Source organism: Pan troglodytes, chromosome 1, assembly GCF_028858775.2.
Source record: "Pan troglodytes isolate AG18354 chromosome 1, NHGRI_mPanTro3-v2.0_pri, whole genome shotgun sequence".
In the NCBI taxonomy this organism is placed as follows: Eukaryota; Metazoa; Chordata; class Mammalia; order Primates; family Hominidae; genus Pan; species Pan troglodytes.
The window spans coordinates 170,383,587-170,409,577 of NC_072398.2; the positions used below are offsets into that span (position 1 = coordinate 170,383,587).

The 25,991-nt window shown below is 38.4% G+C and overlaps 1 long non-coding RNA gene across 1 annotated transcript in view; it reads left to right on the forward strand.

Annotated features, from left to right (window-relative positions):
• Window positions 1–459: 459 nt before the first annotated feature.
• The window catches only part of LOC129143805 (uncharacterized), a 79,746-nt gene continuing 54,214 nt past the window's right edge, over window positions 460–25,991 (forward strand). Inside the window, exon 1 of the long non-coding RNA XR_008547699.2 lies at window positions 460–21,102. This is a non-coding gene — a long non-coding RNA (uncharacterized LOC129143805). The remainder of the gene's footprint in view (window positions 21,103–25,991) is intronic.

The following is a 25,991-nucleotide window of genomic DNA, read 5'->3' on the forward strand; positions in this document are numbered from 1 at the left end:
ATTTGCTAAAATTAGGCAGACTTCAATCCCATACAAAATTGGCATGTTTTCATGACCAGAGCTCATCGCAACTAACTGCAAAATTATAATGGGGATGTAATTATAGGAGGGCATGTGAAATACACATCCTTTTGCTGCTGTAAGCTATATGGGGTTATACAATTATGTTGTAATAACATCATTTATCTTAAAGGAGTCAGACAGCTGACTTCATTTATTTAACTTGAGCACTCCAATTATGTGCTGTGTCAGTTTAACATAAATGTCTTGCCCAAAGAACATGGTGTAATAATAATGGTAATAGCAATAATAATAATAGCACACATTTGTATAGGGCTCTACAGAGCACAAAGGGTTTTTACAATTGCTGTCTTGCTGGAGTCTCCTAACAGTCTGTAAGGCAGGCATCGATGCCTGTAATCTTGTGCCCCATTTATTGTTGAGAAAACTGAGGTTCAGAGAAGTGAAGTGATGTTGACAAACCTGTACACTTATTAATAGTAAGTGGAGAGGTAAGAACTTTAAAGTCAAGTTTACTGACTTCGCAGCTGAGGACTATTCACCAGTAGTACCACATTTTGGACAGTGTGACATGTTTGTTCTCATCTCTTATTTCATTTTATCTCACAGTGATCTTTTAAGGCAGGTAGAATAGTCTAGGGTAGTGGGAATCGCAGGTACTAATTCTGTGAGCCTGGGCAAATTAAATTATTAGACCCCAGATTTTTTGTCAGAAAAAATAGGGATAATAATACACACGGAGCAGGACTGTTATAAGAATTAATTAATATAATGCTTGTGAAGTGCCTGAACATAGGTGCTCAGAAAATGAATTCATTCCCTCTTCCTGTAGGACAAGAAAAAAATTCCGCTTTGCACATAACATAATTGCTGTGCCTTTTGCTTAACTGACTTACCCAACTCGCCAAGCTGGTGTCAGGGCAGTGACCAACCAAAATTCATGTCTTGTTATTTCAAATCTGCTTGTTATTACTTTTACACACCTTATAATGCCTTCAAATGTTCACTGCTATTTTCAGTTCTTTCTCAATTCTTTACAAAATTCATTTGCTTAAATACCCAAAGGTAGAATAAAATACTTGAACTGAAATCTTAGCGCTCTTTGCCCGAAGGTGAGAGACCACAGGTGTAATGGATGAGCAGGATGTGGAGTCAGGAAGCCCGCGTTGGGCCCCCGGCAGTGGCAGTTACTAAGCTATGTGAATTTAGGCCAATCCTCTGACTTAGCTCATCTATAAATGTTATTTCAATCCGAACTTCCTGAGAGGAAGCCTAAAGTACATAATGTTTCTGAGAGAGAAGAAAAAGCTTGTAAAATAATCGACTTAGCTTACCCCATGCTAGTACATTGCTAGAAAGACACTGTCTCATTTAACCTTTATGGCAACTCTGTCGGATATTTTTCCCTGTTTTACAGATGAGGAAATGAATATTAAAAGATTGTCAGAGAGTTATAACATTTATATTTGGTTATTATATTTATGGTTTGTTGGACTTAATTTTCAAGTTTCTTGACTAAGTAGTTAAATGGGGAAGATGGGTGGGGTCTATTTGGATGCCTCCAATTTATACAGTTTTGTTTATAAATACAAAGTTTTATAATTGTCACAATTTTCATGATTCCTATAGGAATGACCAAAAATATAGTTTCCATAACATCAGTGTTTCAAACTGAGCCAGCAAGGATAAAGTTCCATAACTTAGGAAAATTTTACTTAGTGAAGGCATTTAAGTGTCTGAATTTCAGCTTCAGCCTAGGGGCCTAGGTATTTTGCAAGTGGGTTGGTGCAGGTTCAGAAAGCCAAAATGACTCAGCCAGGAAGGAATATAACAAGATTTTATGTCTGTGTGAATGTGCTCTTTTTATTCCTTCCTTCTTTCTCTGTCTCGTTTTCCCTATTTATCCGTTTATATATTTAATTTGCTAAGATTTGAGTTTTTAAAAAGTCCTATACTTTTACTGCTTTCTTGGAGCTTGTAGTGTATTGGGGGAACATTCTAGTGAGAAACCATTACAGTACAGTGAGATTACAGTGAGGCAGGTGCTACACTAAAGATGAGGGCTAGCTTTAATTTTGGCAAACCAATTGATTTGACATTATCAATTTTGCTTAGAGGATGGCGTCAAGGAGTCTTCACAGATGAGGAGTCTCTTGAGCCGATTTTTTTTGCCAGATGCTTTTAATTTTAAGTAACAGAAAATTTATGTGAACAATATATAAATTTATATAAACAATATATAAAGAGGGGCTTTTATTGTAGAGATTCTGGGGTATTAACATCAAGAATGGCAACATGGCTGGACCTAAGGAAAGTCTGGGTCCATTTATTTGAACATTAACATTTGATTTCTCTCCATTTCTCATCTCTGTTTCACTCAGTGCAGATGGTCTCCTCTGTCTCTTGGTCACTTTGACAGGAGGTATTGTCACTGACAATTCTAAAGCTTTATATCTCATAGCCTCAGAGACTAAAAGAGGCTGCTTCGATGAACTGTCCACTTTTCAAAGTTCTAAGGCCAAATTTCCTGGGGAAAGGATTCACTGGGTCTCTCTGAGACCAATCAGTCAGAAGTAGCGGTGGGGCAGGCTTACTTAGAAATGGGCAGCTTCCACAGGAGCTTCATCAAAGGAGTGGAAAGGTGGCAACTCCTCAAAGAGGGGACGATTAGACTCACAGACAAGTGGTTCTCAAGGTATAGTCCCTGAGCCCCTGAAGATCTCAAGGCCATTTTAGGGGGTTCATGAGGTCAAAACACTTTTCTTAATAAACCTAAGCTATTATTTTCTTTTTTTTCACTCTGTTACCATTTGTATTGATGGTGCAAAAACAATGGTAAGTAAAACTACAGGTGCCAGAGCATGATAAGCAGTACCAAATTATGTAAGTAGTCATTGTATTCTTTAATACTGTGTACTCACAGTAAACAATGCCAGTTCTCTTTAAGAATTCTCTCGAATAATCAGTAAAAAATATTACTTTTATTAAATATCAACCCTGTATAACACCTTTTTAACATCTGTGGGGCAAAGTAGTTGTGCCATGAAGGTTTTTTGCTCATACTAAAGTACAAAGGCTGCCTTGAAGAAAAGTAGTTGTGTAATTTAGTTGCAAGCTGAACTAGCTGCCTTTTTTCACAGAAAAATCTTTTTATTTGGAAGAATGACATAGAAAAACTATGGCTGTTCAGATCTGGGTGTTAGGCAGACATATTCCTAAAGAAAGTATATTAATTTAAGGAAAACAACTAACACTATTTGTTGGCCATGATAAAATTTGAGCTTTCACACAAAAATCATAATTTTGGAATCTGCCACTGGGAATTTGATGGTTTCCTAATACTTAAAGCCTTTACTGAAAAGATTTGTGGTGACAGTGAAAAATGTAATTTTTTTGATATTGTGTGGTCAATGTATCAATTTTTGGATAATCTACATGGCTCAGTAAATGGGTGTTTTTCAAATGACCCACACATGATGCTATAGAGATCACACATAAAAGGCTCATTTAAGGTTGACCAATGGGTTTTAATGTAACACAATACAAAAAGTTCATCAGTATAGTTTCAGACTCCATATTGCAGCTAATAAGAGGTTATCACTTGTTGAATTTTTGTGCAGATTGAATTAATACCCACAAATTATTCCAAATTTTCTTCATATACTTCAACCAAACCAACATAGCAATACAGATTGAATGTAGATGCAGATATCAAAATCTGTATCCTATGAAACCAAACGTTAGAGAAATTTGCAAAAATGTAAAGCAATGCCAGTTTTTCATGAATTTTTGAAAACATATTTTTAAATGAAAAATTTTTATATATTTTAGCACATATTACTGTTATTTGAAAATGAATTTCATGTAAATAGTAAAAATTGTTCTCATTTTAAATTTCTACACGGTAAATATTAATAGATATAAATAACATGAGCAAGTCATCTTGCAGTCCCCAATAATATTTAAGAGTAGACTCTGACTCTGAGACCAAAACATTTGAGAACTCCTGCCTTAGATACCCTCCACAGTCTTTAAATATGAACAAAGGCAAGCCAGGTGGGTAAGAGATGGAAGAGCATTCCAGTGAAAAGACAGGAGGCATGAGGCAGTGTGACTTCAGGAGTTTAAGAAGAGATGCAAACGGGAAATGGAGTATATGGAGTAGATTATGGGGAGATAAAGTTGAAACAAAAAAATTCAGTGCCAGGTTATCTGGAGCCATACAAAGGTTTTAAGTAAGAAATGATGTAATTGGCTTTGGGTTTGGACATGGCATTTTGTTGTCAGTGTGGAAGACAGGTAGGCAATGTGGGTGGAGTGAGGGCTGGATAAAACTAGAGACAGGGAAACAAGTGAGGAGGCTTCTGTCAATAGGCACAGAAAAGAAGAGAGACTGAATTAAGGCAATGGTGGTAGGGATGAAAAGGAAGATGCACGTTGTGCAGAATTTTAGGAAACAATTGAAAATAATGCCATCTGGATGGAGGCTATACAGAGTAGATTTAATAGCTGGACCCCTGTAGGAAGTGAGCGATTATAGTAGTTACTATCTCTGGGATTCTTTATTTTAATAAATTAATAATTACTTTAAGAGAGTCAAGTCTAACTCTAAGTCCCAGGCTCCCAAAGTTTACGTTTGCAAAGTGGCTATATTACTTAAGACTAGGTTTAGCTGTGTATAATATTCATAGGAAATACCAAACAATCAATAGTGACTCAAACAAGAGAGGAGTTTGCCCCTCATGCAAAAGATGTTCAGGGCCATTTTCTGCTTTACCACCATCAGTATATTGCTTTCATTCTCAAGGTCACCTCATTGTCCAAGATGGCAGTTGGAACATTACATCATTGTTCCAGGCTGGCAACAGGAAGGAGGAGGATAGGACAAAAGGGCCCAGTTTCCAGTCAAGTCGGTTTCCTTTAGCAGCTTTTCTGCTATTTCTACCACTTTTCATTACTTAGATCTTTTTCATTTTACCACAGTCAGGTGCAAGGAGGATAGGAAACGCAGTCTTTTAGCTAGGTTCATTGCTGTCTCAAATAATTTAGGCTTCTATTACAATGAGAGAAGGGGGAAATGTTTATGAGATTGTATTCAGCAGCCTCTGCCCCAGAGATCTAGAGTTCTCTTTCCTCTCCCCAGAAATGTCTTTATCTAGAATTACTTGTCTTTTCCTTTTACCATGGGAATTCCTGGGAATGACAAGGACACCTACTTTTTTATTTGGAAGGCTCTTACCTGGCAACTTGAAAGTTCCATAACACAGTCTGAGAACTGAGAATAAATAAATCCCTGGGACGTCTCATTTCTTCTTTTTCTGAGCTACTATAATCATCTTTTTAATTGCTTGTCCCATTTATTTGCATTTTTTTTTACTGCAATTCAACCTACACAGTGTGGCAGGATTAATTTTTCTGAAGTAAATTTCAAGTCATGTTATTTCATTTGTCAAGAATCTTAATTAATTTCCCATAGCCTCCTGAACATTCACAAATGCCCACAAAGCATTCAAAGTCCTCTTGCAATTTTACCAAAAGCGACATTTCCAGGCATACCTCCCATACGATATGCTTTAGCTAAATGGGGCCTAACAAAATATGGAAAACCTAACCTCTGTGGTTTTGCTCAAGTTACTATAGCTTTTACGAATTCTAGCTCTGCAATTGCATAGGACTGTAAAAATTACGGAGGACTTCTTGAATTCCAGTTTCCTCTCAACACCATTTATTGACGAGACATGCCAAGATCCCACTCTGTGACCACAGATACATTCTAAATGTTATGCTTCAAGAGCACATTTTTCTTAGCCAGAGCAATTAGGTAATAAAAATAAATAAAAGGCATTTAAATAAAAAAGGAAGAAGTTAAATGGTCTTTGCCGGCAACATGATCTTATATATAGAAAACCCTTATATATAGAAAACCCTCCACCAAAAAAACCTGATAAAACTAATAAACAAATTCAGTAAAGTTGTAGGACACAAAATCAACATACAAAACCGGTAGCATTCCTGTACACTAAAAACGAAGCATCTTAAAAAGAAATTAAGAAAATAATCCCATTTATAATAGCATCAAAATATACCTATAAATAAATTTAACTAAGGAGGTTAAAGGTCTATATACTAAAAGCTATAAAATGAATGATGATGAATGAAATTGAAGAAGATACAAATAAATGGAAGGATATCTTATGTTTATGGATTGGAAGAATTAATATTGTTAAAATGTCCATACTATCCAAAGCAATCTATAGATTCAATGCAATCTCTATCAAAATTCCAATTAAAAAAATCCAATGATATTTTTAACAGAAATAGAAAAAAAACCAATCCTAAAATTTGCATGGTACCATAAAAATCCTCTACTAGCCAAAGCCATCTTGAGCAAAAACAACAAATCTGGAGGCCATCATACTACCTGATTTCAAAATATGTTACAAAGCTACAGTGAGCAAAACAGCATGATACTGGCATAAAACCAGACATAGCAACAAATGAAACAGAATAAGGAGCCCAGAAGTAAACCCACATGTATATAGTCATGATTTTTTACAAAGGTGTTATAATGTATTATTTCCCCAAGAACATGTAATGGGGAAAAGTTAGTCTCTTCAATAAACGCTGATGGGAAAACAGGATATCCACTTGCAGAAGAATGAAATTGGACCCTTTTCTTATACCATATGCAAAAATAAACTCACAATTGATTAAAGACTTGAATGGAAGACCTGAAACTGTAACACTACTAAAAGAAAACATAAGGGAAAACCTTCATTCCTTTGGTCTGGGCAAGGGCTTTTCAATATCACCCCAAGAGCAAAGGCAGCAAAAGCAAAAATAGACAAAGAGGATTGCACCAAAAACAAAGCATCTACACAGAAAAGAAAACAATTAACGCAGTGAAGAGACAACCTATGAATTAGAAGAAAATATTTGCAAACCTGGCCGGAAGCAGTGGCTCATGTCTGTAACCCCAGCACTTTGGGAGGCCAAAGCAGGTAAATTGCTTGAGTTCAGGAGTTTGAGACCAGCCTGGGAAACATGGCAAAACCCCATTTCTACAAAAAATACAAAAATTAACAGGGCTTGATGGCACACACCTGTAGTCTTAGGTACTTGGGGGGCGGAGGCAGGAGGATTGTTTGAGTTCAGGAGGTGGAGGTTGCAATGAGCCAAGATCGTGCCACAGCACTCCAGCCTGGGTGACAGTGCCAGAACCTGTCTCAAAAAAAAAAAAAAAAAAAAATTGCAAATCATACGTTTGATAATGGGTTAATATCCAAAATATATAAGGGATTCAACAAATTGACAATAAAACAAATAACCAGATCAAAGTTTAAAAATGGGCACATGATCTGAATAGACATTTCTCAAAAGAAGACATACAAAAGGCCAGTGGGTATATGAAAAAATGCTGAACATCACTAATTATCAGGGAAATGCAAATCAAAACCACAATGAAACATCATCTCACACCTGTTAGGATAATTATTATAAAAAAGATGAAAGATAACAAGTATTGGTAAGGATGTGGAGAAAAAGGAACCTTCCACATTGTCGGTGGAAATGTAAATTAGTACAACCATTAAGGAAAACAGTATGGAGGTTCCTCAAACAATTGAAAATAGAGTTAGCATATGATCCAGCAAGCCCACTTTTGGGCTTCCAGTGGAAATTAAATTAGTATCCCAAAGAGATAACTTCATGTCCATGTTCATTGCAGCATGATTCACGATAGCCAAGATCAGTGTCCATCCACAGATTAATACATTAAAAAAGTGGTATATATGCAAAATAGAATACTGTTCAGCCTTAAAAAAGAAGATATTCTGTCATTTGCAACAACATGAATGAACCTGGAGAAAATTATGCTATGTGAAATAAGCCAGGCACAGAAACACAAATACTGCATGGTCTTACTTATATGTGAAATCTAAAAAAATCAAACTCAGAAGCAGAAAGTAGAATGGTGGTTACCAGCAGATGGGGACTCAGGGGAATGGGGAGGTGCTTGTCAAAGGATACAAAGTTTCCATTAGATAGGGGGAATAAGTTTTGGAGATCTAACGTACAGCGTGGTGGCTATAGTTAATGATAACGTATATTCGAAAATTGCTGAGAGTAGATTTTAAATGTTCTCCCCCAAAAATTAAGTGTGTGAGAGGATAGACATATTAATTAGCTTGATATAGTCATTTCACAATGTGTACAAAACATCACACTATACCCTCAAAAATATAAATAATCATTATTTTATGTTAATTAAAATGTTAAGAAAAAAGAAAAAGAAAAGATCATCTTCCTTTAACCCATGCTAAACCACCGCTGATAGTCTCAGGGAAGAACATATTGCTTAGAAGTGCAAGAGTCTGGCCATGTGCGTAAGTGCTGCTCCCACATCTCTGACATAGAATCCTACATTGTGTCCCTAACCTGAACCCTGAAGTTACTAAGTGGACAGGATTTGTTGTTGCTGTTCACTATTATCCTTGGCTCCCTTTCTGACTCTACTCAACAACCCAAATATTGTTTTGCTTTAAAAGTAGACATTGCCGCATTGTCTGCACACGCACCTTTTTCTTTTATCTAAGATATATTATTAAACTTACAAACTAACCATTAACAGAAATTAAAGCCCTGGGAAAATTATCAAGTGCCAAGGACTTATTAATAAGTAAAGCTTTGTTTTCACATTGGCAAACTGATAATCCCCTGTGCTCCGGTCTCTTGAAAGTTGTCATGGTATGCAGTCCCTAAAGGGAATCCTGCCTGCTGTACTCCTACCTGCTGTTTTTGGAAATGTGTTGTGGGGACACAGACGGGTAGAATGAGGACATCTGAAATCTGTTCTCTACTTTTACCCAAGATCCACGATAAGGTATAATATAAATTGTTCTGGCAGTCGATTCAGAGAAAATTCCCCTGTGTGTACTATGAAATTTGTAGGACACTCAGCAAGGCTTTTAATATTTTGAGCCTGAATTTCCTCATCAATATTTGGAAATTGGCACCTGTAGAACAATTCACTTTTCACCCTGCCAATAGCCATTTAAGAAAGTAGGGCACTTCTTGTTAATATCACCATTTAAAAGGCTCAGACTTGTTAAATAATTTATTTAATATTGTTTTCTAACTTAGGGTAAGTAAATGTCCATTCTGAGATTAAATTCTACCTCCACTGGTTTCAGTTTTATCACCTATAGAACATATTATAATGTTATATTACAAGACAATTTTGGGTACTAAATGAGACAAAATATGTGGAAATTTCTGGTGCCTGGTAAGTGCTCACTAGGACTGGTTTTGAGAAATGCAGCTAAATTAAAATGGAGGTCTTGCAAATGACTAGCTTCAAAGCTCTGTTATGGAGACATGTATTATTTCTCAGACATTTTCTGAGACTACCTACCATCTGCCCTGTTATGTGCTGTGTACTGGGGTTACAAAGATTAATAAGCCATGACTCCTGCTATTAATGGAGTACATGAGTTAATGTATAGAACAGTGCTTGGCACAGAGTAGGACCCAATAAAAGTAAGTTTTGCTATAATAATAATAATAATTTCATATTGTTGTTCTTGTTGTTATATCTGCCTTTTCCATGGTCCCCCAGAAAATAGCATCTGGGCCAAGATTAACTGCTGATGCTCTATCTGGGAGCTGTAAAGATAGGGCAATAAAAATGGGGGAAAAGAAATTGAGTCAGGGAAGTATAGGAAGCAGTGCAGTGTGATGTACTCAGCAAATAGCTTGTTGGAGGTGCGTGTTTGGCCTTGCAGAATGCCTTTGGAGAGGCTGTAAAGAGAAAGCACACCACAGAACAGTACTTGAGAAGACGAAGGAAGAGGGAGTTTATCTGTTTGGCTCTCTCCAATCTTTTCGTTTTCCCTACTATTCAAACTTTGCCCCCAAAGATATCAATTCCTCTGCGCTTTCCAGGTACATTATTTGGCTTCCTGAGTGGCTTTTGGGAAACTAGCTCCTGAATTCTGTGGTAGGGTGTTTGATCTAAGGGCAGAAATGGCTGGAGAGACAGAAACACTGGACACATGGCTGGTCAGCCTGGTTGTGTGGTGTCTGTTATAAAAGAGAGTCCAGCTTTCCTGAGCAAGTATGTGTTTAGCTTCATTTGGTAGAACCACACTGACCTGTACTAAGTGTGTCAATACAACAATGCCAATGCAAAACAAATATCCAAAGGCCTCTGAGATGGGTGAAGCCCATCTAAAGCTGACCCAAGATGTCGCATCTGTTCCCCTCCAGGGCCATTCCAAACCCCCCTTGCCCTCTTATTTCTGGCTCTTGTACTACAATATGGGGTCTCCCCCGAGTATTTTTTTTTTTTGGTGTTCTTATTCCTTCCCAAAGAGGGAAGAACAGGTCCAATCACTGGTAGAATCCTCCTCTAGATTGTTTGTCATTTGTTGTCTGCAAGACTTAAGCCACGAAGGTTACAGAAACAAAGTATAGTTTCTGCTGCTGAAACTGATGCTGAGGCCGTGAATGACATTTATTATCTCCATCCTTTATCATTTTAGATTTCCCTCACCATTGGCCAATATTTCAGTTAGTCCAGTTAGTTGCCTGTTGGGATAAGACAGACCCTCATTCCTGATGGAAATAAGCCCTTACTTGCCCAACTCTGGTTGGGTTTGTGGTTACTGTCATTGCCCATTGATGATTATTAGTTAGCATGGAAATATTAAAAGACCCTTCAGTGAATTGCCTGAGTTCCACATATAATCTTCCCTGCTGCGTTTATGACATAGTAACTTCTTTCTTTGCCTACAGTTCCACTGAAAAGATGTGCTTAAAGTAGGCACGTCATAATTACAGTGTTTCCAGTTTAGTGGAACCATTATTTAATTCTCTGGTGGATGTGTACCCTATACTCAAGAACAAAGTTGTGGGAGAAGGAAGCACAATCTTGCAAGTAGGTCCCTGGATGTGAGAGTGGGCATACTTACTTTCACCCCTTGATACCTGACCCATACACTGTAGCTATTGTAGATTCAGTGCCATGTATAGTTTTTTTTTTGATTCAGTACATATTCCATATTCTGGAAGTTGGGAAGCAAGGCAAGGTGATGTGTTACTCATCATCGGTTGCTTCACAAACACCATAAATATTGACCTCAGATCTCTCAGCAGTTGGGTCCACTTGGCCCCATGAAACATTTCTCAGCAGGATGTACAAAGAGCCCAGGTTTCAGAGCACTCCCAGAGAGGACAGAAGGAGAGACATTTTACTTGCTTGATTCCTTTCTTTATCTCACTGGTTAAAGTTCACCTTCTTGGGAGTTAATTTATGCACATTTCTAGGTTGTGTCATTTAGTTCTTTAATATATCGTTATTGGCAGTTAGCATTATAAGTACTGCTATTATCATCCATAATTATCAGTCTGTCTATGCCAGGAGAGAGAGGTGCATAACTTTACATTTGTATCTGTATCTATATCTCTATGTATCATGGTAAATAAGTGACAAATATATGTACTGTGAATGTTGTTGCTCTGAGCAGGAAGATTTAATCATGTTGGGGATCTGAGGCATTAGCTAAGATATGGAGAAAGGGATTGCTTGGAAAGTGAATTCCAGGCACAGGAATAGCATGAACAAAGACCCTGAGGCAAGATATACTGAGAAATGTGCAGGAAGGCAGGGTTTTCCAGTTAAGTAGGAGCAACGTCATATAGGATCCTAAATTTCTATTGAGAACCTTGAAACCATTCAAACATTGGCAAGTTGCTCATTGTTATCCTTCCTGTGCTTCAAATTCCTCATTCACATCATAGGAATAATAATGATGCCTACCCAACTTTTTTATTGCTAGCCATGGAGCAAGCAAGCATTCATTAAAAGTTATACATTATTAGGCATCAGGAAGTCATGAAGTATTCTCAGTGGCAGAGTGACATGGTCAGATTTATGCCATTGGTGTAGAGAATGGATTGGAGGGCATGAGGGTCAGATGCAGAGAGACTAGTTATTTGTTGATATAATATTGTAATAGCCCCAGGGGGTGATGGTGACCTAAACTAGTCCACAATCAGTGGGAAAGTAGAGGAACTATTCAGATGGCAAAAGGTACAGGACTTGATAGGTAATTGATTGAAACTAGTGAATGAGGGGGAGGGCGGACTCAAAGATCACACCCAGGTTTTGACTTGGGTGACTTGGTGACTATAATGAAATAAAGTAAGAGAAATACAAAAGGAATAGAGAACAGAGAGTGTTCAGAAGGAGGGCATCATCAACAGTGCTGAACTGGAAAGGGCCAGTAAGCAAGGACTGAAATGCCTCCATTGTGTTTGTATTCATGATCTTTGTGATAGCACTTCCCAGAAGTCATCATTATTATTATCCCTTCTTTACGGAAGAAAACACTGAGGCTCAGAGTTGTTTTGTGAGCCCATAAGGTCAAACCGCTGGTTGGGTGCAGCATTCAGTGTGGGTATTCATAGATTGAAAGTAACAACAACAGCAACAACAGCAAGAACAACACTCTTATTGAGTGTCCACTGTGGGACAGGCCCTGTACTAGGTGCTGGGAAGCCAAGAAAAGTACAACAGCTCCTGCCTTCAAGGAGACCACTGTTTTGGAAGCCACATAAGAAAAATACATTTAAATTTATCACAGAGCTGTGGACAGAGTAAGGGGGCAGGCGGCACAAAGAAGTTTTGTGCTTGTGCTGGGGACATGGAAAAGATTTTGAAGTGGTGCAGTTGTTTTAGCTGACTCTTGGAAGAGGAGTAGGGATTTTCCAGGTCAATAGCCAGTGTGAGTTAGGGCAAAGGGCAAGGAGACAAGTAGGAATTTCAGGTTAGGGAACAGCAAGTGCAGAGGCAGGAGGATGAGAAACAGCCTGGCATCCCCAGGAAACCCAAGCACTTCAGTATGGCTAGAGGTAGGCTGGGGCTGCTTAGTGGGTGTTTGAAAAGCCACATTAAGAATTTTGACCTTGTCTTGCAGACCAGAGGCTCTTAATGGGTAAGTTTCAGAAGGTCCGTGAAGTCCCTGAAATCTTACTCATAATTCTCTATAGATCCCAGTTGACTCAGAAGTTGAGGGAGGGACTTCAAGAAGAAGGTAGTGAGTGGTTATCAATGTCAAATTTGAAAACAGATATACATCTTATTCTTCTCAGGAGTTAATTGTATTTTATAGACAAAACTCTATGCAGTCTTCAGATTGTTGAACACTTCCTACTCTGCCAGGCAGTCAGTGTGGGTCCTCTGAGAATCAGACAATTAGATGTGCAAGAGATTTATTGCGGGAAATGCTAACGAAAGGTAAAAAGGGAGGAAGCAAAAGGCAGGAGAAACATTTAGACTGTGAGTCAGATACAACTACTATGAAGGGAGAGGAAGAAAGATTGGGCAGGAAGAGCCTCAGGCAGGAAGAGCCTCAGACAGGGCACATCTTTGAGTGGGATTTCGCTAGGCTGATTGGGAGTTGCCACGCAAAAGTTGCCCATTAGAAAAGTCCTGTTTGGGAGCATTAAAGACCTGAATCTCATATCTCTCCTACCATGCTCAGTCAGTGGCTAAGAGCAGCTTAGAGGAAGTATGGCATCACAGCCAAATCAATATCACATCAAATTCCAAAGTGTGGCAACAGTAGGCTGCCAGTCAAATACACTCCCCACAGCAGGTTCTTTAAAAGGGAGGTTTGACTCCGCTACACAATATTTCAGATTGACAAAAAACTAATGCGACAGAGTATCGATTGGTTACTGAATGTTGTTGCTCTGAGCAGGGAAAGTTAATCCTGTTGGGGATCCAAGGCGTTAGCTAAGATATGGAGAAAGGGATTGCTTGGAAAGTGAATTCCAGACACAGGAATAGCATGAACAAAGATCATGAGACAAGATATACTGGGAAATGTGCAGGAAGGCAGGGTTTTCCAGTTATGTAAGAGCAACATCATATAGGATCCTAAATTTCTATTGAAAACCTTGAAACCATTCAAATACTGGCAAGTTGCTCATTAAATTGAAGCACAAATTATGTGCCAGAATTATGAATAGAGTCTGCACTGAGGACAAAGATCCCAGTTCCCCACGTTTTTTTTTTCTTTTTATTATACTTTAAGTTCTGGGATACATGTGCAGAATGTGCAGATTTGTTACATAGGTATACACATGCCATGGTGGTTTGCTGCACCCATCAACCCATCTACGTTAGGTATTTCTCCGAATGCTATCCCCTACTAGCTCCCCACTCCCTGACAGGCCCCAGTGTGTGATGTTCCCCTCCCTGTGTCCATGTGTTCTCATTGTTCAACTCCCACTTATGATGAGAACATGTGGTGTTTGGTTTTCTGTTCTTGTGTTAGTTTGCTGAGAATGATGGTTTCCAGCTTCATCCAAGTCCCTGCAAGGGACATGAACTCATCCTTTTTTATGGCTGCATAGTATTCCATGGTGTATATGTGCCACATTTTCTTTATCCAGTCTATCATTGTTGATGGGCATTTCGATTGGTTTCAAGTCTTTGCTATTGTGAACAGTGCTGCAATAAACTTATGTGTGTGAAGTATCTATATAGTAGAATGATTTATAATCCTTTGGGTATGTATCCAGTAATGGGATTGCTGGGTCAAATGGTATTTCTTGTTCTAGATCCTTGAGGAATTACCACACTGTCTTCCACAATGATTGAACTAATTTACACTCCCATCAACAGTGTAAAAGCGTTCCTATTTCTCCACATCCTTTCCAGCATCTGTTGTTTCCTGACTTTTTAATGATCACCATTCTAACTGTGTGAGATGGTATCTCATCGTGGTTTTGATTTGCATTTCTCTAATGACCAGTGATGTTGAGCTTTTTTTCATGTTTGCTGGCTGCATAAATGTCTTCTTTTGAGAAGTGTCTGTTCATATTCTTTGCCCACTTTTTGATGGGGTTGTTTGTTTTTTTCTAGTAAATTTGTTTAAGTTCTTTGTAGATTCTGGATATTAGCCCTTTGTCAGATGGATAGATTACAAAAATTTTCACCCATTCTGTAGGTTCCCTGTTCACTCTGATGATGGTTTCTTTTGCTGTGCAGAAGCTCTTTCCTTTAATCAGATCCCATCTGTCAATTTTGGCTTTTGTTGCCATTGCTTTTGGTGTTTTAGTCATGAAGTGTTTGCCCATGCCTATGCTCTGAATGGTACTGCTTAGGTTTCTTCTAGGGTTTTTATGGTTTTAGGTCTTATGTTTAAATATTTAATCCATCATGAGTGAATTTTTGTATAAGGTGTAAGGAAGGGGTCCAGTTTCAGTTTTCTTTATTAGTCTGGCTAGAGGTCTATCTATTTTGTTGATCTTTTCAAACAACCAGCTCCTGGATTCATTGATTTTTTTGAAAGGTTTTTCATGTCTCTCTCTCCTTCAGTTCTGCTCTGATCTTAGTTATTTCTTGTCTTCTGCTAGCTTTTGAATTTTGAAATCTTCTGCCAGTTTTTCCAACACCATTTATTAAATAGGGAATCCTTTCTCCGTTGCTTGTTTTTGTCAAGTTTTTCAAAGATCAGGTGGTGGTAAATGTGCGGCATTATTTCTGAGACCTCTGTTCGGTTCCATTGGTCTATGTATCTGTTTTGGTACCAGTACCATGCTGTTTTGGTTACTGTAGCCTTGTAGTACAGTTTGAAGTCAGGTAGTGTGATGCCTCCAGCTTTGTTGTTTTTGCTTAGGATTGTCTTGGCTATATGGGCTCTTTTTTGCTTCCATATGAAATTTAAAGTAGTTTTTTCTAACTCTGAAGAAAGTCAGTGGTAGCTTGATTGGGATAGCATTGAATCTATAAATTACTTTGGGAAGTATGGCCATTTTCATGATATTGATTCTTCCTATCCATGAGCATGGAATGTTTTGCCATTTGTTTGCGTCCTCTCTTATTTTCTTAAGCAGTGGTTTGTAGTCCTCCTTGAAGAGGTCCTTCACATCCCTTGTAAGTTGTATTCCTAGGCATTTTATTCTTTTTATAGCAATTGTGAATGGGAGTTCACTCATGATTTGGCTCTCTGTCTATTATTGGTGTATTTGAATTCTTGTGATTTTTGCACATTGATTTTGTATCCTAAGATTTTGCTGAAGTTGCTTATCAGCTTAAGGAGATTTTGGGCTGAGATGATGGGGTTTTCTAAATATACAATCATGTCATCTGCAAACAGAGACAATTTTACTTCCTCTCTTCCTATTTGAATACCCTTTATTTCTTTCTCTTGCCTAATTGCCCTGGCCAGAACTTCCAATACTATGTTGAATAGGAGTGGTGAGAGAGGGCATCCCTGTCTTGTGCTGGTTTTCAAAGGGAATGCTTCCAGCTTTTGCCCATTCAGTATGATATTGGCTGTGGGTTTGTCATAAATAGCTCTTATTATTTTGAGATATGTTCCATCAATACCTAGTTTATTGAAAGTTTTTAGCATGAAGGGGTGTTGAATTTTATCAAAGGCCTTTTCTGCATCTATTGAGATAATCGTGTGGCTTTTGTCATTGGTTCTGTTTATGTGATGGATTACATTTATTGATTTGCGTATGTTGAACCAGCCTTGCATCCCAGGGATAAAGCCGACTTGATCATGGTGGATAAGCTTTTTGATGTGGTGCTAGATTTGGTTTGCCAGTATTTTATTGAGAATTTTTGCATTGATGTTCATCAGGGATATTGGCCTGAAATTTTCTTTTTTTGTTGTGTCTCTCTCAGGTTTTGGTATCAGGATGATGCATGCCTCATAAAATGAGTTTTTCTATTGTTTGAAATAGTTTCAGAAGGAATGGTACCAGCTGCTCTTTCTACCTCTGGTAGAATTCTGCTGTGAATCTGTCTGGTCCTAGAATTTTTTTGGTTGGTAGGCTATTAATTACTGCCTCAATTTTAGAACTTGTTATTGGTCTATTCAGGGATTTGACTTCTTCCTGGTTTAGTCTTGGGAGGGTGTATGTGTTCAGGAATTTATCCATTTCTTCTAGATTTTCTAGTTTATTTGCATAGAGGTGTTTATAGTATTCTCTAATGGTAGCTTGTATTTCTGTGGGATCAGTGGCAATATCCCCTTTATCATTTTCTATTGTGTCTATTTGATTCTTCTCTCTTGTCTTCTTTATTAGTCTGGCTAGAGGTCTATCTATTTCGTTGATATTTTCAAACAAACAGCTCCTGGATTCATTGATTTTTTTGAAAGGTTTTTCATGTCTCTATCTCTTTCAGTTCTGCTCTGATCTTAGTTATTTGTTGTCTTCTGTTAGCTTTTGAATTTGTTTGCTCTTGCTTCTCTAGTCCTTTTCATTGTGATGTTAATGTGTCAATTTTAGACCTTTCCTCTTTCTCCTGTGGGCATTTAGTGCTATAAATTTCCCTCCAAACACTGCTTTAGCTGTGTTCCCGAGATTCTGGTACCTTGTGTCTTTGTTCTCATTGGTTTCAAGTAACTTGTTTATTTCTGCCTAAATTTCGTTATTTACCTAGTAGTCATTCAGGAGCAGGTTGTTCAGTTTCCATGTAGTTGTGTGGTTTTGAGTGAGTTTCTTAATCCTGAGTTCTAATTTTATTGCACTGTGGTCTGAGAGACTGTTTGTTATGATTTCTGTTCTTTTGCATTTGCTGAGGAGTGTTTTACTTCCAATTATGTTGTCAGTTTTAGAATAAGTGCAATGTGGTGCTGAGAAGAATGTATATTCTGTTGATTTGAAATGAAGAGTTCTGTAGATGTCTCTTAGGTCTGCTTGGTCCAGAGCTGAGTTGAATTCCTGAATATCCTTGTTAATTTTCTGTCTCGTTGATCCATCTAATACTGACAATGGGGTTTATGTACTGCTAAGAGAGGGGAAAATGCTTACAATAAAACCATGACATATCATTTATTGAAAACCACATTGCTATTTCAGAAATGTTGATGCCTGAAAGAACATATATTAGAATTTATGAAATATGGTGATGAGTTTTCCAGAAACATTATCTAATAAATTATTATAATTATACTTGTAATTGTTGTAATTATTTGTAGACATCACCAGGAGAAGATAAACAGACAAAATCAGGGTGTATTAATCCATTTGGGCTGCCATAACAAACTACCACAGATGGGGTGGCTTATAAACAACAGATAAATTTCTCACATTTCTGGAGGCTGGGATGTCCTAGGTTAAAGCACCAGCAGATTTGGTGTCTGATGAGGGCCTGCTACCTGGTTCACAGACAGCCATATTCTTGCTTTGTCCTCAACATAGCTGAGGGTCCCAGGGAGCTCCCTGGGGTTGCTTTTATTAGAGCACTCATCCTATTTATGAGGGCAGAGCCCTCCTAAAGCTCTCACTTCTAGTACCATCATGATGGTGATTAAATTTTAATTTAAGAACTTTGGGGGAACAAAAACATTCAGTCTATAGCATAGATAAGATCAAAGATAGTGTCCCTTTTCTATAAGGTAACCATTTATACAAGAAGACTTTGATTTCCTCTACTATTTTTGGATCTTTATTAAACTCTGGAATAATTATACTTGGAAGAGCAAATGTAAGACTACAGGGCTTTCTTATACAGTTATGCATATAAGATTTGCATATGCAATTCAGAGCTTTCTTATATGGTTGTGGAAATTGTGTACTGGACAACTATAGGGAGAGTGGTTAACATGGTATACCATATGAATCTTGCTCCCTAGGGTTGAGCATTGCATATCCTGTGTGAATTCATGTGGTTGGCCTGCATAAATCTCATAGCTAAGTCTACACAGCCTCATCTCTGATCCTTTTTTCTGATAAGCCAGCATCACAGCACAAGACTTCTGCTGGGAAAAGAGGGAATGGATGAGTTTGCAATCAATTTTGAGATTAAAGTTTTAAGTTGTACATTTAGTAATGAAAAATGACTAGAAATGATAAAATCTACCTAAGATATTGCAAAGAAATTGGGAAGGATGATTTGTCAGAATGTGGCTGAAGGTGTTAATGGCAAAAAAAGAAAATATATTTGTGTTTTTACCACATCATATTGAGAATCCTCAATAATATGGTTATATAAAATTGAGAGAAAAACATGTCTTTTGACTCAGAGAAATCTTCATTCTTCCTAAGACAGACAGACATACGATAATGAATTAAGTACTACTGGAGAGGAGGGTTCCAGTAGGTGCAAGGAGAGGGTAGGGATTAGTCCTGAGTGGGCAGCAGAGGAGACTTCTTTGAAAAGCTGACATTTTATTTTTTATTTTTTCAAAAAAATTTTTTTAAATTTTAGATTCAGATGGTACATGTGCAGGTTTGTTACATAAATATATTGTATCATGCTGGGATTTGGGCTTCTATGGAACCCACCAACCAAATAGTAAACACAGTACACAATAAATAGCTTTTCAACCGTTTCTATTCTCCCTTATTCTCCCCTTTTGGGGTCCCCAGTGTCTATTGTTTCCATCTTTATGTCTGTATGTACCTATTGTTTAGTTTCCACTTATACGTCAGAAGATGTGGTATTTGATTTTCTGCTTTTGTGTTAGTTCATTTAGGATAACTACAGCTGCATCCATATTGCTGTAAAGTACATGATTTCATTCTTTTTATGGCTGAATAGTATTCCATGGTGTACATGTACAAAATTTACTTAATCTAATCCATCATTGATGGGCATCTAGGTTGATTCCATATCTTTCTTGTTGTGAATAGTACTGTGCTGCAGTGAACAACATATGAGTGCATGTGTCTTTTTGGCAGAATGATTTATTTTCTGTAGGATATATACCCAATAATATGATTGCTGGGTTGAATGATAGTTTTATTTATAGTTCTTTGAGAAATTTCCAAAGTGGCTGAACTAATTTACATACCCACCAACAGTGTATAAGCATTCCCTTTACTTTGCATCCTCACCAACAGCTTTTATTTTTGACTTTTTAATAATAGCTATTCGGACTGGTGCGAGATGGTATTCCACTGTGGTTTTGATTTGGATTTCCCTAATGATTAGTGATGCTGAGCATTTTTTCATATGTTTATTGGCTAAAAAGCTGATATTTCATTTCATTTTTTTAAAGGTTTATGTTAGGTTCGGGGGTACATGTGAAGGTTTGTTACATAGGTGAACTTGTGTCACAGGGGTTTGTTGTACAGCTGATTTCATCACCCACGCAAAAAGCCCAGTACCCAATAGTTATTATTTGTGCTTCTCTTCTTCCTCCCACCCTCCACCCTCAAGTAGACCCCAGTGTCTTTCATTCCCCAAAAGCTAACATTTTAAACCAGGCAAAAATATAATAATTTTAATATGAAGTGGCATGTGATTTCTGTTAATGATAAAAAAGATAACATTTGAAAAGGAGTCTTTTTGATAACCCATGTATTAAGGACTAAATGTTTGTACCTTCTCCCACCCCCAGAATCATATGTGAAACCCTAACAACCAATGTGAATGTATTTGGAGATAGGGTCATAAGCAGATGGTAGAGTTTAAATGAGGTCATAAGGGTGGGGCCCTAATCTGATAGAGCTGTTGCACTTTTTAGAAGAGGAAGAGATACTGGAACATGTCTCTGTCTGTGTGCATTCAGAAAGAAGGCCATGTGATACAGTTTGGATGTTGCCTCCAACCAAATGTCATGTCAAAATGTAATCTTCAATATTGGAGGTGAGGCATGGTGGGAGGAGATTGGGTCATGGAGGCAGGTTTCTCATGAATGGTTTAGCACCATCCCCCTTGGTACTGTCTTCACAATAGTGAGTTCTCATGATATTTGGTCATTTAAAAGTGTGTAGCACTTCCCCCTTCACGTTCTCTTGCTCCTGCTCTGGCCATGTGACATGCCTATTCCCTCTTCACCTTCTGGCATGACTGTAAGTTTCCTGTGGCCTCCCTGGAAGCAGAGCAGATTCCATCATCATGCTTCCTGTACAGTCTGCAGAACCATGAGCCAATTAAGCCTCTTTTCTTTATAAATTACCCAGTCTGAGGTACTTCTTTATAGCACTGCAAGAATGGACTAATATACTATGTGAAGACAAAGGGGATGTCTGCAAGCCAGGACGAGTGCGTCTACCAGAAACTGAGTTCTGCTGGACTTTGATCTAGGACATCCAGCCTCAAGAATGGTGAGAAAATAAATTTTTATTATTTAAGCCACTCAGCATGTGGTATTTTTTATGGTAGCTCCAGTAGATTAATGCACCACATCTACTCTGTTTTCTGGCTCTATTCAACTAATTTTAGGCCATAACAATAATATTAATTCATAATTCCCCAGCAATACAGAATAGTTTAGTTTTTGCCTTGCTTTTTATCCATCAGATTTCATTAGATTCTCACAATAGGCCAGTGAAATGTAAGTTATTTTCACTGGGCTATTTATAAATGAAAAAATTTTGAGACTCGGAGTTTCAGCTAATAAGTTGCTCTAGGTTCATTGCTATTTCTACTCAAATCCAAACACTGTTTTAGCCAGGACAAGGGTCAGAAGCTCAGCAACTCTAAATCATAACAGCTGCATATCTCCTCCCCACCTAAATATTATGGCGATTTTACAGGGAAAAAAATGAAATAAGATTTTTTTTCTCAGAAGAGCAAAGCTTCCAGAGTTTTAGCAACTCTTTGAAGCCTAATGCCATAAAGTTGTTGACTTTATGGGGGTGTGTGGTGGGAAGGAAAGTAGAAGAAACACTTATTATAGTGACTGTAAAGAATAATCCTAGAACATATTTGATCTATCTTCTATATGAACTATTCTTTCCAAAGATGTATGTTCCAAGCCATTATATTAAAACATCAGTTAAGAGCCTTATCAGGTATGGTAATGCCTCAGGTGGAATTTGGAAAGTGCAATTATTAGGGTGCAAAGACAGCTTCAAAACCATCAAGCAATCATACTCAGTCAATTATAATGTTGAAGTGAAAATAGCAGCAATTGGCATTTGGAACTGTCATCTGGAAATTCTTGTTTGTGTTAATTCAGGGGCACAATTTTTATAGCAGGAATGATAACTCTATTTCTGGAGGGCCCTCCTATCTTGCAGATTATGATAATCTCTGAACCAACCTACAGTCCATGAGACTACAGTTCTGGGAAGGCTCTCTGCTAATGCTCCCCTACTGTTTTTTTTTTCCCACGATTCTTCAAGCTGTATTTAACATTAATTTGCTCTCTGGATTGGTTATTGATTACACTGGAGTACATGGAGGAGCTGGCTAAGAGGCAACACTCTTTACAAAGTTCATTCACTTAAGTTTACAGAGGATGTAGGTGGGTCTGATCTGCTGGAGTCAAAGGATTTAAGGAAAAACGGGCTTTCCCTAAGAGTAGCTAGCCTTGTACGTTATCTTATTCCAGGTGAAATGAATAGGGCTCCTGATTGTATGAGGCCATGTGAAATTTACAAAATACCTTCTCAAACATGATCTTGATTTTTCTTTCTTCCCTCTTTCCTTCTCTCCTTCCCTCCTCTCTTCCCTCTTTTTCTTACCTCTTTCCGTTCTTACCTCCCTCTCTCCCTACTTTTCTATTCTTCCTCTCTTTCTCCTTCCTTCCTTTCCCTCCCCTCTTCTCCCCTCCCCTTCCCTTTTTTCCTTTCCCTTCCCTCCCTTCTCCCCCTTCCCTCCCATCCTCTTCTCTCTCCTCCCCTTTCCTTCTTTTCCCTTCCCTTCCCTTCCTTCCCTTCTCCCCCCTCCCTCCTGTCCTCTTCTCTCCCCTCCCCTTTCCTTCTTTTCCCTTCCCTTCCCTTTTCTCCCTCCCCTCCCCTCCCTTTTCCTCCCATTCCCTTCCCTTTCCTCCCCTTCCCTCCCATTCCCTTTCCTCCCTTCTCCCCCTCTTCCCTTCTTTTCTCTTCCCTTCCCTGTGCTCCTCTCCCCTTCTCTTCCCTTTCCTTCCCTTCTTTTCCCTTCCCATTCCTTTTTTTTTTTGCAATCATGTGATGACTACTGAGCACCATGCCAAGAACAATATGCATTCAGAGCCAAAATATTGTTAGTTTCAAAGAGCTCAGTGTTTGTGAGATTGAAAAATAAATAGGTGATTCTAATATAGGTTGAGAAGGGCTATAGTTGAAGCACAAACTGTTTCCTAAACAAAAAACTCCTAACCCCAAGTGAGCTGGGTGTTAGGGTAAGGGTGAGGTTAGGAAAAGGTTTCTGTGCAAAGGAACCCCTGAGCTACTTCTGAAAGAAGAAACTTAATTTAGATTAGTGACCAAGGGGAGGAAGAGCTTTCTAGGAAAAAGGACCAACAAATGCTAATGATTGCAGATAAATGTGTTTTCTTTTTGGGGAATACAAATAGTTTTGTATAGCTGGGGTTGAAGATGAGGGAGGTGGAAAAAGGGGTCAAGCTGAAGGGCAGGGGATGGGTGGCGGGGATGAAGTTCTGGTCAGGTAGGTAATGGTGAAATCATGATGGCTCCTGTGTGCCATATAAAGAAGTCTGGATTTAACCCTGAAGATAATGAAATCTAGATTTAACCCTGAAGAAATGAAATTCTGAGAAGCGAAGAATCACAGTCTGGTTAAATTCTAATGAAATTTTTAAGTCCCTTGTCGGCCTTCAGGATTCAACCAAATGTTCAGAGTGTTGTTACACTCTTAGACTTCATCTGACCTATATGCTGTCTTTACTTTGCAGAAAGTAGGAGAGCAGTTGCTGAGTCAGCACCGCAGGGAGACAAGTGTGTAAGGAACATGGATTATTCATGGGGCCTGTGCACTGTTCCAGGTGCAGCCATGATTGCCGTGGACTGGGCCCATTTGTAATGCAAAGGCATGGCAAGAAAATCTATTTTCTCGTTTTCAGAGCCTATTTTATCTCCACGCTCCTGCCCATGTTACAAATTTAGGCTGATAAAGTGAAACAGGAGGCAGAAGAGCAAAGTGAAATTTCTGATGACTGTTTGCAAAAGGAATTTTTAGATACCAATTTGTGAACTCCTTTATTCAGAAGGAAATGATTCAGAGAGAACGTATCTTGAGTCGTGGTGGTATAAAACAATGAAGAACGGGTTTTGAAGTCAGACAAATGTGAATTTGAATTCTGTGACCTTGAGCAAGTCAGCTAGCTTCTCTGCACCACAATTTCTTTATCAGTAAAATGTGAGTGATAATATTGTGAGAGATGGAATTTTTGGCCCCAATTTTTCACCTCTTCCTGGATCCTTGACCTTTACCTTGTGACTTTGAAGTTGCTTCCACTAGACGCCGAATATACTTTCTGGTCCTTTTATTTTGGGTTCAGGCATGTGACTTATTTTGGCCAGTAGGGTACCTGGGGGTAGGGAGGAGGGAAGTAACCATGCAATAGGCCTCAATCCTGGCTTTAAAAGTTATCACATGGTTCTCTTTCCTTCTTGCACTTCTGCTATTGCTGTGAGAAGAACTGCCCTAGGATTTTACAGGCACCCCAGCTGGAACTTCAATGAAGCAAACTTGCACTCACTCCACAACAAGGATTCAAGCATAGGGGAACCGGTAACTTGAATCAGAGATGTTTGGCTGTGTCCCAGTTGACCCACAGATGTGAATAAGAGAGAACAATTTTCATTTCAAGCCACTATGTTTGTGGTGACTTGTCATGCAGCAATAGCAAAATGATACAAATACTGTGATAGACTGCTTCTGAAATGGCTCCCAGTGATCTTTCCTCATCATGGTCACTCCACGGTGTATTTTCTTTTCTTTGTATGTGGGCTGGTCTTGTTGATGTAGTAACTTACTTTTAACTAATAGAATATGGCAAAAGTGTTGGAATGGCACTCTTGAGGTTAGATTATAAAAGACCATGGCAACCACCTTCCTGACACCTTTTCTCTGTCTCTGCTTACTGACTCTGATGGAGGAATGTGCCATATGTGGAGACCTGCATGGAAAGGAACTGAGGATGCTCTCTGACTAAAAGCTAGAAGGAACTGAGGCCCTCAGTCAACAGTCTACAAGACACCAAATCTTGCCAGCAGCCATGCAGTGAGCTTGAAAGCAGATCTATCATCAGCTGAACCTTCAGATGAGACTGCAGCCTAAGCAGACACCTTGGTTGCAGCCATGTGAGACAACCTGAAACAGAGGGCACAGCTAAGCCTCAGCCAGGTTCATGACCCTCTGAGGAAGCTGTGAGAAAGCAAATGTCACTTTAGGCTATTTAATTTTGGAGGTAGTTTGTTACACAACAATAAATAACTATTATAATTATCTTGAGGATTTCCTGGGGAGAATAAATGGAATTGTATATATAGGTCCTCATATGCAGAATACTGGTACCCCAGAGATGTTCACCCCAGAGATGTTGTAGGAACCTGTGAATATGTTACATTAAATGGCAAAGTTTTCCTGGATGGTTTAAGTTTAAGATGGAAAAGTTTTACTGGATTATCCAGTGGGTCCAATCTAATAACATGAGTCCTTAAAAATGGAGAATATTTTTTGGCCATGATCAGAGAGACATGTGATGATGGAAGAAGTGTCAGAGATGCAATGTGAGGGGACTAAAACTGCTGTTGCTGACTTAAAAGATGGAGAGAGGGGAACCCGAGTCAAGGAATGCAAATGGCCTCTGGAAGCTGGAAAAGGCAAGAAATGGATTCTTCTTTACAGCCTCCGGAATAAAATGCAGTCATGCTAACACCTTGATTTTACCTCAGTGAGACCAATACTGGAGTATGACCTCCAGAGCTGTAAGTTAATAATTTTCTGTTGTCTTATGCACTAGTTTATGGTAATTTGTTATAGCAACAATGGAAAATGGATACATAGCATAGCCTATTAGGACTTAGTAAATATAGGTTTTCTTTATCCTTTTTCTTTCTCCCTTTCCTTATTTTTGAAACAAGTGGATTTAACTTTGTATAAGAGCAGTTTTGTACAAACTTCATGGCATTATTTGAAGATTATGGGGAGAATATCTTTAAGCTCTTTGAAAAATGCCTGGCACACAGCAAGCAGTCAAATGTAAGCTATGATCTTTATGATTGTAATTGTTACTGTTATTATCCAGAGGCCCTGATTTCAA